This window comes from Zonotrichia albicollis, chromosome 29 (genome assembly GCF_047830755.1).
Source record: "Zonotrichia albicollis isolate bZonAlb1 chromosome 29, bZonAlb1.hap1, whole genome shotgun sequence".
Taxonomy (NCBI): domain Eukaryota; kingdom Metazoa; phylum Chordata; class Aves; order Passeriformes; family Passerellidae; genus Zonotrichia; species Zonotrichia albicollis.
In genome coordinates, this window is record NC_133847.1 from 5,779,153 (window position 1) to 5,793,622 (window position 14,470).

The window sequence follows — 14,470 nt, forward strand, 5'->3', positions numbered from 1 at the left end:
GCTGCGATGAGCCCGCGGGTGCCAGCCCTGTCTGTCGCTGTGTGCTGACACCAGCCAGGCACATCATCCCCTGGCCGAGCATCCCCGGGTCCGGCAGGAGGGGAGGTTTGGGGTGCCACAGCCCCGTGCCAACTGCTGCTGTGTCACTGTCCCCCTCCTGCTGCCCACCTGCACCCCGCAATGACCCCTCATGGCCCAGAGCTCCCCATTGACCCCGGGGAGGGACAGCTGGGCTGGCACCCCCATGGCAAGCCGAGAAAGCGGAGCTCCTCCTGCCAGGCACCTGCTAACACACAGCCCGGCCATCTGTGCCCGCTGCCAGCTGCCCGCCAGCTGCCCTGGGCACCCACACCCGCACCCGCAGCCCCGGCGGGTGCAGCCCCAGGCCTGGCAGGGGGACGGCTGCTGCAGGCAGGGCTGCTCCTGCTGCCTGGCACGGCTGCTGCCTGCTTAATTGCGCTGAAAGCACAACAGATGGCAGAAGGGCTTCAAGATGTTCTTTTCCAACATTTTGGGCTCCTTCGCTCGCCTTCCTCCAAAACAGCTCCAAGGAGGAGGCTGGGAAGAGCCCTGAGCTCATGGGGAGGGTTGGTGACCCCGGGGATGAGTCCAGAGCCGGGGAATTAAAGGGAATTAAAACATTTGCCGGGCTCACACTGCGGTGCTTTCTTCCCTCTGTAATCCCTGCGCCTGCTGCCCTTCCTGCCCGCACCTCCAGCACCTGCCCGCTGCTGCCGGGGCACAAAAGCCCCTTTGCCACGTCTGGGGGCAGCTGGTGGCAGCAGCTGAGTGCTGGGGGTCACCTCGGGGCCCTGGGGGGCTGCAAAGGGACCCAGAGATGGGGGTCCTGCCAGGCTGCAGCCCTGCCCTGGCTGTGCTGGGCTGTCCCTCAGGGCACTGAGGGTGGCACCAGAGCCAGCACTCAGCAGGCGCCCCAGGGCACTGTGCCACCCCAGGGCACTGTGCCACCCCAGGGCACTGTGCCACGCCACCCTGAGCCTTGCTGGGGCTGGGCACTGCCCTGTGACCTGTGCAGCCCTGGCACCTGGCATGGCTGAGCTGGAGCAGGGCCCAGCACCTACCCCTGGGCCCAACACCCTTCCATGTCCCAAACACCCATCCCTGTCCCCAGCACCTGTCCCCAGCACCCACCCCTGGCCCAAACACCCAGCCCTGTCCCAAACACCCATTTCAGCCCCTAATACCCATCTTCAGCACCCACCCCTGTCCCCAGCACCCACCCCTGTCCCAATCACCCATTCTGGCCCCTAACATCCACTTCTGAACATCCACCCCTGTCCCAAACACCCAATCCTGACCCCAACACCCATCCCAGCCCCTAACACCCATCCCGAGCACCCACCCTTGTCCCCAAACACCCATCCCTGTGCCCAGCACCCATTTCAGCCCCTAACACCCATCTCCAGCACCCATCCCTGTCCTCAGCACCCATCCCCATCCCCAGCACCCACCCGGTCCCCGCAGCCCTCCCGGCCGCGCTCCCCGCCTGCCCCCGCGGCTCCGGGGCCGAGGTGTGTTACCACGCGCCTTTGATGAATTATTTATGAGGCAGGTGACCTCATTCATTCAGATTGATTTTCCTCCCTGTCACTCCAATTCCATCGTGCTCCTGGAAGCGGCGGCGCCCCGGCAGGTGCTGCGCTGTGGGGACGGACCCGGGCACCAGGCGAGAGCCCTTTGGCAGCCCGGGAATAATTAGCGTTAATAATAATATTATTAATTAACCCTAACCCTACCCCTAACCCTAACCCTAGTACTTCCATTGCCAGCATTGTTATTATTAAGATTTTGAAATAATTGTATTATTATTATTGCTCTTATCATCATTGTTATTATCATTATTGATAATATTGGTATTATTATGGGAAATTGGATGATATTATTATTATTATTATTATTATTATTATTATTATTATTATTATTATTATTATTATTATTATTATTATTTACCACTCTCCTGTGCTCCCCAGGACCTCGGGCTGTGCCCATCCTGCACAGACAGACCCACATCTGCCCAGGGCCACCAAGGGCAACGTTGTCACCTCTGCAGGTGTCCCCAAGCAGGAGGGTGGGAGGTGGCAGCCTGGCCGCTCTCCCAGTGCCTTAAAGATGTGTTTACAAACACACCATTGGATTAAAGCTGCACATATTCGAGGCTATATTTAATTTTAAGCGTTCTCTGTGTTCAGCCGCTTGCTCGAGCTTATTAAAAAGATATATTAAAAAAGCAACGTGTATTTATTTGTGTACACACACGGCTCCTGCAGCCCCTTCCCAGCACTAGCTGCCTGTCTGAGCGCTCCGTGCCTCAGTTTCCCTCCTGGCTGGGCGGGAGGAGCACCTGGGGGCTGTGTGGGAGGAAGGCTCAGGAGGGATGGTGAGGAAAGGTTGAGCCCAGGGAAAGGCTGAGCTCAGGATAAGGCTGAGCCCAGGGCTGTGACAGATCCGCGCAGGAGGGGACAGAGCAGGGCTGGCAGCGCCCCTGGTGCTGCTGAATTTGTGACACGGTGGCACTGCGGGACAGCGCCAGTGTCGTGAGCCTTCACCCTCCCAACAGCCCCTGAATCCAGCCGAGCATCCCTGAGCCAGAGCATTCCCGGGATAAAAATCACTCTGGATGAGCATCCTTCAGCCAGAGCATCCCTCAAACGAGCATCGCTGAGCCAGAGCATTCCCAGGATAAAAATCACCCTGGACAGGCATTGTTTAGCCAGAGCATCCCTGAGCCAGAGCGTTCCCGGGATAAAGATCCCCCTGGACAGCCATCCCTGGGCCAGAGCATCCCTCAAACGAGCATCCCTGGGCCAGAGCCTCCCTCGGGCCGGGTACCCAGCACTGCGTCGTGTCCAGTTCCCATCAGGAGCCGCCCACAGCCCAAATCCCCCCCTTGCCGCCCCCTCGGTGGCAGCTGCCCGTCCCCATTGTCACCCGACAATGGCAAGCGCCCGGTCCTGCTCCCCGGGAGTGCCATTAGCCCAAATATTTGCTTCCCGTCTCCAGGGTGACAGGGTTGCCAGCGCTCACCCACATCCCTCCTTTGATCATCTCCCTCTTGATCTTCCGCCGCCGGTTCCCGGCGCTCCTCCCCGGCGGCCTCGCCTCGTGGGGAGGATGCGGGAGCCGGCGGCAGCCGCGGGGTCCGGGAGTGGCCGTGGAGGAGCTGGGGGAGATGGGGGAGAGGAAAGCAGGACTGGGAGTGATGGAGGTGAAGAGTGGAGGGTGAAGGCACAGCTTGGGGAGGCGGAGGTGGAGGTAAGGGAGATGTCATGGGGAGATGGGTGTGACCTTGGGGAAATGGAGGTGGCCTTGGGGTTGGGATCAGGTGCTTGAATCTGCAACCATCATCCCTTCATGGCCACAACCACCATCCCCTCATGGCCATCAGCATCTCCCTCCCATGGCCACAGCCACCATGTCCCCATGGCCACCACCATCCCTCCATAGTCACCAGCATCTCCTTTCCATGGCCACCACCACTATGTCCCCATGGTCACAACCACCATGTCCCCATGGCCACAGCCATCTCCTCCCCATGGCCACCACCATGTCCCCATGGTCACAACCACCATGTCCCCATGGCCACCACCATCTCCTCCCCATGGCCACCACCATGTCCCCATGGCCACAACCACCATGTCCCCATGGCCACCACCATCTTCTGCCCATGGCCATCACCATCTCCTGCCCCTCATGGCCACCACCATGTCCCCATGGCCACCACCATCTCCATCCCACGGTCACCACCATCTCCTCCCCATGGCCACCACCACGTCCCCTCATTCAAGCAGGGCACTTCATTGACCAGGGATGGGAGAACAGAGACCCTTTGGTGGGACAGCAGGACCTGGCTCAGCAGAAGTCCTGGGCAGGACTGACCCAGCTGCTCCCACTCCTTCCCCTGCTCCTGCACGCTCCTCCTGGAACAAGTTTTTCCCAACCCGAGGAGCCAAGCAGGCCCACAGCATTCCAAGCTTGTTTTTATCTTTCCCAAAGCTCGCCCAGGTCCAACACTGGCTCTGAGGGCGGGGGATGGAGCTGAGAAATTTCTCCCAGAATAAGAGGAATTTTGGAGCCAGGTGGGATCAGCTCCAAAATCTCTGGGATTTGGCGGTGGCAGGGGAGGGACCGACAGCGCTGAGCCTTTTCTAAGCAGCGTTTTTAAAAAACAAAGCAAAATCTTCGCCAGAAAATGTTATTTCCATCCCTTTGGCAAGCACGAGCCATTTGGAAGCGACGCTTTGTGTTGGGAATGGGACCCAAATCTGAAGGAGATGGGAATGGAGTTCTGGGAAAGCTGCTGGGAGCTGGGATGGAGCCATAGCGAGGCCTGGTGGGGTTTGGCAGCTGATCCACACCCCCACCGTGTCCCTGCCCTGTGGCACCTCGGGGGGTGCTGTCACCACCCCTGGTGCCCTGTGTCCCTGTCCCTGAGGTGGTCTGGGGAGCTGTGGCCTTTCCCTCACAGCCCCAAACCCCTTTGCTTTGCAATTCCCGGCCCCACACTGCAAATCCCCTGGGAAAAGGGCAGAAGCCAGCATCCATTCCATGGGAGACCCCTTCATGGACCAGCAGGGACCAGCAGGGATGTCATTGTGGCACCAGGAGGGAGCAGAGGGGACACCAGAGCAGCACCATTGCCTGGGGCCAGGAGGGACATGGCTGGAGAACCAGCATGTCTGCAGGAACCAAAGGACCGGGAGAACCTGGAGGGACCATTGGGGACAAACCTTCAGGCCCAGGGACCACGCTGTCACAGCAGGGACATGCTCAGGACGGTCCCTGTCACCAGTGGGAGCACCCGAGGACACCGGGAAGCGGCGGCGCTGGGGGTGGCAGTGGCCGGGGCAGACGTGCCCGCCCGCACTTTGCTGCATGACGGTGATTAAGTTGCTTCCCCTCGTTATGGTCCCTCGGGGAGGTGTTAACCAGCTGCTAATAAAGACGGATGGCTCTGAAGTGGCGTCTCCGGAGCCTTTGTATCCGTGGAATTTCGGGAAAAGCCACCGGGGTGCCCGGAGGCACCGGGCAGACCCGCGGCACCCACGAACAGCCGCCACCGGTGGGGACAAATCTGCTCCGAGGGGGTGACAGTGGGGACAGAGGGGAGGATTTGGGAGGCTCGGATGATGCCGGGAGCAGGAGCAGCCCCGAGGAGGGAAAGGGCGACCCGAAAGGGCTGCGGGGGGCGGGAAAGCAGCGGGAAGAGGAGAAATCCAGCAGCAACTGCCCATTAAAATTCATGAAAGCTGTTAAAAAGCAGAGCGCAGCGCGAGCTCCCGGCTGCTGCTGCTGACAAAGCCGGCGAGGGAGGCGGCGGTGCCAGCTCCGTGCAGCGGCGAATTCGGGGTTCGGGCCCCCCTTCCCAAAGCGATTTCCAGCTGGGTGACACCACCAGGGCCCCGGATCCCTCGGCACCCACCCGGAGGGGGCGGATGGAGGCACCAAACCGCATCCCCACCACGGTACCCCTTCCCTCACAGGGGACCCCAAACTCCCTCCGCTGCCTGGAGGAAGATTTGCATCTTCGAGCTCATTTATTTTCCTTTTTCCCATATATTTTTAGCCCCCCCCCCTCGCCGCCACTCACAACCCCCCTCGCAGCTGCCTGCGAACGAGCCCCGGCGCGATTCCCTCGCCGTAATTAGCAACGTTTCTGCAGGCAAATGGCAGTCGGGAGTGGAGGTGGCATTTCCTTAATTAAAACAATTAATTAGGGTGGGGTGAGAGGGAAGATAAACCATCTTCCCCATAGAAAAGCCTCTTGGAGCTGCCGGTCCCTGGCGGTGGTGCCAGGGCTGTGGCTTCCCCAGGGTGGAGGTGCCACCCGTGCCCCTGTGGATGCCCACCCTTGGGTGCTGCCCGGCCACTGAGCACCCACGGGTGGCTCTGGGACCCTCTTTCAGCTCCTTGGCCTGCAAGGCCGGGCTGTTTATCCCAAAATGTCCCGGGCAGGGCCGGTGCCAGCCGGAGCATCCCGGCCGTGGCGATGCCGGCCCCGGTTCTGTGCCGGGGTATAAATATCCGTGTGTTACTTAGCGACTAATTGCACGGAGCGCAACAGCGGGGGGTGCCAGCCCCTAATGAGGATCTGGAATCAAAGCTGCTAATTACCCCTGTGCCGAGCTGCCGCATCGCTCCTGCTGGGCTCTGCCCGTCCGGCCGCGCATCCCGGTGGCATCCCTGGCACCGCCGGGCCAGACCCCCTGTGCCAAGGGGGTTTCGGGCAGGTGAGAGGCCAAATCCAACGATCTCCCCGTTTGGATGGCCTCTCTGTGCCAGGTGCCACCCCGCACCCCGGCCACGTCCCTTTGGGTGAGCTGGCACAGCCACAGCGGTGCCAAGGACCGAGGGCTGCCGTGGGTGGCTGGGTGAACACCCGGGCACACGCAGGGGTGTCTGTGTGTCCGCGGGGGGTGCGAGGCCAGCTTGGGACAGGGGTGTTTGAAATCCAAACCTTTCCCCGGGCCAGGATGGGGGAACCCCGAACCCCTCAGCAACACCAACCCAGCAGCGACTTGGTGATGTTGGCTCCCCTTGCCGAGCTCACCCAGCCCCTGCCCTGACTGAAACCTTTCACTTCCCCCAGAAGCTCCAACACGCACAGGACGTGGCTCTGGCACTCCTGGCACAGCCGATTCCAGCCCCGGGGGAGCCCCGGCACCACCCCGGTGCCCGGTGCACCCTTGGCACGGGGGTCACCCTTCCCCGCAGCACAGAATTTGGGGTGCCCACGAACATCCCTCCGGGCTCATCGTCTCCCCGTGGCTGGGGGATTTTTTTCCCCGGCTCTGCACACCACGTGGATGGTGGGAAGCAGGTCCCGGGTAAATATCTCCCGGCGGGTGCGTGCGGGGATGCTGCCTTCACAGGATTTACAGCTTCAAAGCCTCGGCCTCAAAGCCTGCAGATATCTTTTCATCATTTCAGCCGCGGTCTAATTACCCCGCTGGCCGCCGGCGCTGCCCGGCGCTCCCAGGTACAGCCTCTCTTAATAGCTGGAATTTATTATTTAAATGTCGTTTTTCAGCTCCTCGCTCCCGTTGCGGCTCCGGGGGTGCCTGTGCCCCCCCCTGCACCCCAAAACCCGAGCGCCCTGATCCGCCAGCACCCGGCGTTCACGCTTCCCGCCTGCTCTGAGCCGTGACGAGTTATTAATTAACGGCGAGGTATCGTTCCCTGCTTCATCTTGGCTGTAATTAGATGGTGGGGATGCCGGGAAGCCGAGCTGGTTAACGCTTGCCGGAGGGGGATGAAGGGAACCGGAGCCCTCCCAGCGCATCCCGGTGCTGCCGGAACCGGGGCCCCTCCCGGCGGCGCGGAGCTCTGGCGCGGAGCCCCGGTCCCGGTGATTTACGGCGGGCACCGACCCTGCCGTGATGGATGCGGGGCCGTGATGGATGCGGGGAGCAGCCCCGGCCGCGGCGCCTGTTAATTAGCGGCTTTGGATTGATGAGGAATTGCAGCTCCCGCTAACGATGGCAGCGGCGGGGCCGGGGTCGGTGCCGGCGGTGCCGCTTCCCCGGTGCCGCTTCCTCCCCAGCCGGAGGATAATTTATGGTTTCGTATCAGTGCCGCTGATCTTGGAGCTTTTCCAGCTTCCCCTTCCCTCTCCCCACATTGCTTTTCCTCGAAAGCCGATTGCCCAGCATGGGATCCAGCTCCTGGCCGGGATGTCGCTGTCCCCGGTGTACCTGGCCGTGTCACCCCCCGGTACCCCTGTGCTGAGCTGGGACAGGGCTGTGCCATGGGCCGGGCTGGTTCCTCCTGCGCTGGGGATGCTCCCTCCGCCTCTGCAGGGAGGGATGAGGGCACTGCCCGGCCTGGAGCCCGCTCAGGACACGCACCCAGCCGGGAGCGGCCCTGCAGAGCGTCATTTGAAGGTGTCAAATCGCCTTTTAGTGATTAAATTGCTCTGTGGAAGTGGAGCCCCGGGATCTGGCAGGGCATCTGGGAAGGGATCTGGAAAAGGGTCTGGAAAAGGTCTGGCAGGGCAGGGAAAGGGTTTGGGAAGGGATCCAGGAATGGGAAGCTCAGCAATGGGCGGTGGTGTCCCCCCCTCTCAGGGACACGACCCAGTGCCACCAGCTGGTTCGGTTTTGGGCAGATTTTGGTGGATTTTGGTGTTTTCTCGGAGCTCTTTGCAGCTGCAGGAAGGGCAGGCACTGACAGAGCCCCGGTGATGGGCACAGAGGGTGGCACCGCCCGGCTGACACCGGGGTGAGGTGACAGCCCTGCCAGGGGGATTATCCCCGTCCCTCGGCGCCGGCAATTCCCTGCCTTGTCCATCGATCCTTGCGAGGTGTCAAGAGCGGCTGGAACATCGATTGGAGCAAAGCCCAGGCTCAGCCAGGCCCGAGGCTTCCCCAGCCAGGGGTGCAGGTCCTGCCTGGGGTCTGGAGGCACAGAAAGCCCGGTGGGGACAAAGGCTGGCGCGGTGGGGACGTGCTGGGCCATGGGAAACGCCGATGAACCCCGGGCGCGCCTGCCAGGCGCCCGCGGCGTGCCGGCTTGGCACGGCCCCGCCACAAACCGCGCCTGGACCGTGTCCCGGGCGCTCGCCGTGACAGACGGGCACGTTCAACAAGGCACGGGCCGGTGCCCAAGGCAGCGGGGCCCGCCGCTCCTACCGGGAACGGGAGCGAGCCCAGCCCGGGGTGCGCGGGAGCATCCCCGGTTCGTGGCACCGGGCACGGCGATGTACCAACAACGCCGATGAAAAAATCGGATTCCATTTTCCTGAGGAGAAAGGAAGGGCTAAAGACAAAAGAGGCCGTTTACCAAGCGGCTGGCAGCCCAGGGGAAATCGCTATCCAGATAAAAAATCGCAGATTAAGGAAGGAAAGAGCTGACCTTAACTCCAGTCCTTAGGCAGGGAGGAAGGGCAGGATTTTCACCGTTTAATTGGGGTTTTTTAACCATTTCGGGCGGTTTGTTTGCTCTGCTTCAAAGCCAAGAGCGCATCATTTTTACTCGGAGGCTGTAATAATGGCATAAATAAAGAGTTGGGGTTTTTTAAAGCGGCTTTTTGGACTCTGATTGTCCTTGAATTAATGAATCTTTTTGAGAAACAGAACCCCAGTTCCTCGGGGTTTATCCTCGTGCAGAAATGATATCAGGGGCTGAAAGCTGGAAAATAGCTGATGGAAAGGGCAAAAAAAACCCCAGTAAACGGCAGGATGAGTTCAGCCGCCCGCTCCCAGTCTGCACCATTATTTTGGGTGAAATCTTTGTGATGACTGTGGAGGGAACCCCCCATCCCCAGGTTTGTCCCTGCAGGGGGAGTTTCCAGAGCTTCTCCGGGGGTGGGAAATGCTTTGGCTTGGGCTGCGGGGCCGGCGTTAGCCACGCTTGAGGGGAAAATCACAATCCCTGCCGGGGCCCCACGCCAGGAGCCGGCCCTGGGAAGAGCCAGGGGGGATCCACATGGGGGATCCACATGGGGGGGCTCCTGGGAGCTGGCAGGGTCATTTTGGGGGGCTAGGGTTGGGTTTGGGGGGGGTCTGTTGGTGCATTGGGTCACTGGGGAAACTGAGGCACGAGCTGAGAGGGACGGGCTCAGGGAAAGGGACGGAGGGGACGGGGTTGGGGGTGATGTGAGGCATCCCCCCATCGCCACACCAAGATCGTGGGGAGGGGAAAAGCCCTGCACACCCAAAAGCCTCGACTTTGCTGCTCCTTGGTAGGACACGGAAATCTTGGGGATTTCATCCTCGTGAGGAGAAAGGAGGAAAGCTGAGCAGGGGTGGGGGCAGCTCTTCGTGAGGCCAAGTCCCTCATCGGGGATTTGGGGGCACCTCTGTGGGCTCTCCCCCACCCCGGCTCTGGTTCATTGCCAGAGGGAGGGAGAACTGAAAGTCTGGGCTCGGAATAAAGGAGGTTGTGAAAGTCACCGACTCCGGATGGAACCGGAGCAGGAGAGAGCTGAAATAAAGGAGGATAAAAATAACCCCGGCTGGGTGTGGGGCTGGGGGGCACCGGGATGGGGTGGGGTTCGGGGGGCACTGGCCATGGACTGGGGGGGAACAGCTGGGCCGGGACAGAGCGGGCTCCTGGGAGCACATCTGGATGGGGAAGCAGCGGGAACAGCTGGTTTGGGAGCATGGGGGCAGCAGCTGCATGGATGGCCCTGAGGTGACAGCGGGAACAGCTGGACTGGGGGCATGGCGGGCACATCTGGGGCTGGGCAGGGCTGCAAACATCTGGATTTGGCCTTGGGGCATAACTGGATGGTGACAGCCATGGGTGACACCGATGGGGACAAGGGGCTGTCCCAGGTCCCCCCGGGGCTCGGGGAGCTCAGCTCCTCCCCAGCCCCCTCAGAACAACCACGGAGGGTCCTTGTCCCTCCCGAGGAACCCGATGAAGTCACCAGGCGCCTCTCGGAGCAGCGAGATGGCAGCGGGGTGGCAGCAACAAGGTCATTAAAGCAGAAAGAAAAATACATTAGAAATGTTCAACTGCTCAGTCTTGCCTGAAATGTGCTTAAATCAGCCCCGGGTAAACAATGAGACGGGATTAATGGCAATTAGTTTTCATTAGAAAGGTGGCATCACCCTGCCCTGCTCCCCGGGGGACGGTGCCTGCCTTGCTGGGAGCTCCCAGGCGGATCCAGGCGGGGCAGGGCCGGTGACCGCGTCCTGCCGGGCCCCGGGGCTGCGGGAACCGCGTCCTGCCGAGCCCCGGGGCTGCGGGAACCGCGTCCTGCCGGGCCCCGGGGCTGCGGGTGCCGCCTTATCTCGGCCGAGGCAGCGGAGCTTCAAAGGGAACCCGCAAATCCGGCACATGCAAAGCCCCAGCTGGCCTTGCAGATAACGGGGCACCGGCCTGGCGTGGCCTCAGCCGCTCGTTCTGGGGCATGGTTGGCTTTGGGGGGGTGGGTTTGGGGTGAGGTTTGGCCCTGGGGTGATGCTCAGCCTTGGGGTGATGCTCAGCCCTGGAGGGATGCCCAGGTCCTGGGATGCTCACTCAGGGCAGTGTTTGGGGCAATTCTCATCCTCAGGGCAGTATTTAGGACCATGCTTGTCCTCAGGGCAGTATTTGGGATGTTCCTTATCCTCCGGACAGTGTTTGGGATGTTCCTCAGCCTCAGGGCAGTATTTGGGGCCATGCTCATCCTCAGGGCAGTATTTAGGGCAATTCTCAGGCTCAGGGCAGTATTTGGGGCAATTCTCATCCTCAGGGCAGTATCTGGGTTGTTCCTCATACTCAGGGCAGTATTTGGGATGTTCCTTATCCTCCGGACAGTGTTTGGGGTGTTCCTCAGCCTCAGAGCAGGATCTTGGGGCTGGGGATGAGGCAGCAGAGCTGCCCTGGGTGCAGGGGAAGGGCAGAGAACACTCTGTCCGTATCTCCTGCATTTTGGGGTGCTGATGGTCAGTGCTGGCTGATGCCACCAATGCCATGGGTGACCCCGCAGGGTGGGGACGCTCTGGTGGCCACCACACCCCCTCAGCTGAGTCTCCAGGTCTCACCCCCATCACCCCAAAACACTCCTTGGGCAGGAGGGGTGGAAAGAACCCTCCCCACCTCCAGAATGGGGCAAATCCCGTCAGTTTTGGGGCTGGCCCAAGCACGCACCGGCCTCACCGGGCAGGACACAGCCAGTCCCGGTGGTGGCTGAGCCCCGGTGCCCCACCAGCACCGACACCCCCGGAGGGTCCCTGTCCCCCCGCCCGGGGCACGGCCCCCATCATTAGCACCCAGAAAATGTTGGGTTTCTGCCTGGGAAAACACAGCAGATATGTACATTAAACATCAAATTATAAAATTAACAGATTCCAACTGCGGATGATTTGCATGTGCAAATTAACTTAATTACCGCTCTTCCTCCCCAGCGCCCGCGTGCCGGGAAGGGCCGGCCCCGGCACGGCCGCGGCAGCTGCGGGAACGGCGGGGCCGGGGGCGGCGGCTGCGGGAACGGCGGCACACGCGTGTGCAAACACACATAAACACACACACGTGTGTGCAAACACACACAAATACCGGTGCAAATACACGCACATACCTGTGAAAGCACACACAAACACACAAACACGCGTGTGAAAAAAACACACACAAACACACACAAATGTGCAAACACACACAAACACACACATGTGCAAATACACACATATACCTGTGCAGACTCACACACACGCATGTGCAAATACACACACAGACACATGTGCAAACACACACAAACACACACACACGTGTTCACAGCAGTGCAAGGAGGCCTTAGATGTGGCTGGGAGAGGGGGACGTGGATGGACACACGGACAGACACATGGATGGACAAACACATGGATGGACACACGGATGGATGGATGGATGGACACATGGAATGGACACATCATGGATGGATATACCATGGATGGACACACAGATGGACACACATGAAATGGACACATGGAATGGACACACATGGATGGACACACGGACGGATGGACATACACATGGAATGGACACAAATGAATGGACGCACACATATGGACACCTGGATGGACACACACAGATGGACGCATGGATGGACACAAACACAGATGGGCACACATGGATGGACACGCAAGAAATGGATACATGGAATGGACACACATGGATAGACACACATGGAATGGACACATGGATGGATGGACACATGGGTGGACACATCATGGATGGATATACCATGGATGGATGCATGGATGGACACATGGGCACATGGATGGACATGGATGGACGTATGGATGGACACACAGATGGACACATGGATAGACATACATGAAATGGACACGTGGAATGGACATACACGGATGGACACACATGGAATGGACACGTGGATGGACACATGGATGGATGGATGGATGGATGGATGGATGGATGGATGGATGGATGGACGGACACAGATGGACACATGGAGGGACACACATGGAATGGACACACATGGATGGACACATGGATGGATGGATACATGGATGGACTCGTGGATACACACATGGATGGATACACACATGGATGGACACACAGATGGACACACGGACAGGACAGATGGACACACACATGTACACAGCTGCAAACCCACAGCCACACGTGTGTGCACAGCCACACCCACACAGGGAGGGGCATGCCTGATCCAGGGGTCCTGCTGGGGGAGGACAGGGCTGCCATGCCAGGGTACCCCGGGATTGGGGCTCCTCCTGCCCCCCACATTCCCTCCCCAGGGCAGAGGGGCCCAGGGCTGCCGTGCCAGGGTACCCCGGGACTGGGGCTCCTTCCTGCCCCCTCCCCAGGGCACAGGGGTTGCCAGGTCCATCCCCAGCTGGGGGAGGATCCACCAGCGCACACAGGGGGCTGTGAAGGCGCCGCTCCCCAAAAGCCCAGCCTGGGCCCCAGCAGGGTGCGGGGGGGGCCGGGGCCAGCACTGGGGTTTCATGCCGAGCCGAGGCGTGCCGGGCCAGGCCGGGGGTCAGCACTGGGATCCCGTGCCGAGCCGAGGCGTGCCGGGCCAGGCCAGGGGTCGCGGCTGCCTCCAGCGTGCTCGGGATGCACGAGGCCGGCGGGGCCGACACACCCCGACCCCCCCACCCCGATCCCACCACACCCCAGAGTGAGACCGGCCCTGCCCCGACCCCTCCGGTCCCACCGGCCCCGCTCCTCGCACGTGGGATCCACCCGAGCCCTTGGACTCCTCCGCGGCGCCGCTCTTCCCTTAAAGGTCACCCAAATCCCCAAATCCGGGAGTAAATCCCGAGCTGGAGGCTGCGGATGGGAAGAGCCCTCCCAGGGCCGATGTTTTCCAGAGTGGCGGCCAAAATTCCTGCACGGGAGGAGTCCTGGGACCGCCAGGGCCCGGGGGTGTCGGGGTGACCTGGGGATATTGGGGTGCCACCGGGTGTTAGGGTGCAGTGGGATATTGAGGGACGTTGTGGGATGGGAGGTTCTGAGGATATTGGGGCGCCACAGGGTGTGGGGTGCAGTGGGATGGGGGTACCGAGGATATTGGGGTGCAGTGGGATGGGGGTACCGAGGATATTGGGGTACCATAAGGTGTAGGTTGCAGTGGGATGGGGGTATCGGAGATATTGGGGTGCCACAGGGTGTGGGGTGCAGTGGGGTGGGGGTACTGAGGATATTGGGGTGCAGTGGGATGGGGGTACGGAGGATATTGGGGTGCAGTGGGATGGGGGTATCGGAGATATTGGGGTGCCACGGGGTGTGGGTGCAGTGGGATGGGGGTACCGGGATATTGGGGTGCCATCTGTGGGATATCGGGGTGCCTGCCCCAGGATGTTCAGCGAAAGGCGTCAGGACGGTGCCGGCAGCAATTGCGGAGGAATGAATTCCGAGGAGCGTTGATTAATTGGCCCTAATGAGCCCGAGCTGGGGGAGCGGAGGGCCGGGGCTGTGTGAACAGGTCAAGGGGCTCGCGGTCTCCCCTCGCTGCGCCCCTGGGGACGCTGATTCAGGCGCTGAGTCACGGCTGTGTTTCCTT

The 14,470-nt window shown here is 60.9% G+C and overlaps 1 long non-coding RNA gene across 1 annotated transcript; it reads right to left on the bottom strand.

The window, feature by feature from the left end:
• Positions 1-1,558: 1,558 nt before the first annotated feature.
• Positions 1,559-3,296, bottom strand: LOC141725336 (uncharacterized). The gene is made up of 2 exons (XR_012577200.1): positions 3,046-3,296; positions 1,559-1,696 (listed from the first exon to the last, which is right to left on the bottom strand). It is a non-coding gene; the product is annotated as an uncharacterized LOC141725336 (long non-coding RNA).
• Positions 3,297-14,470: the final 11,174 nt, after the last annotated feature.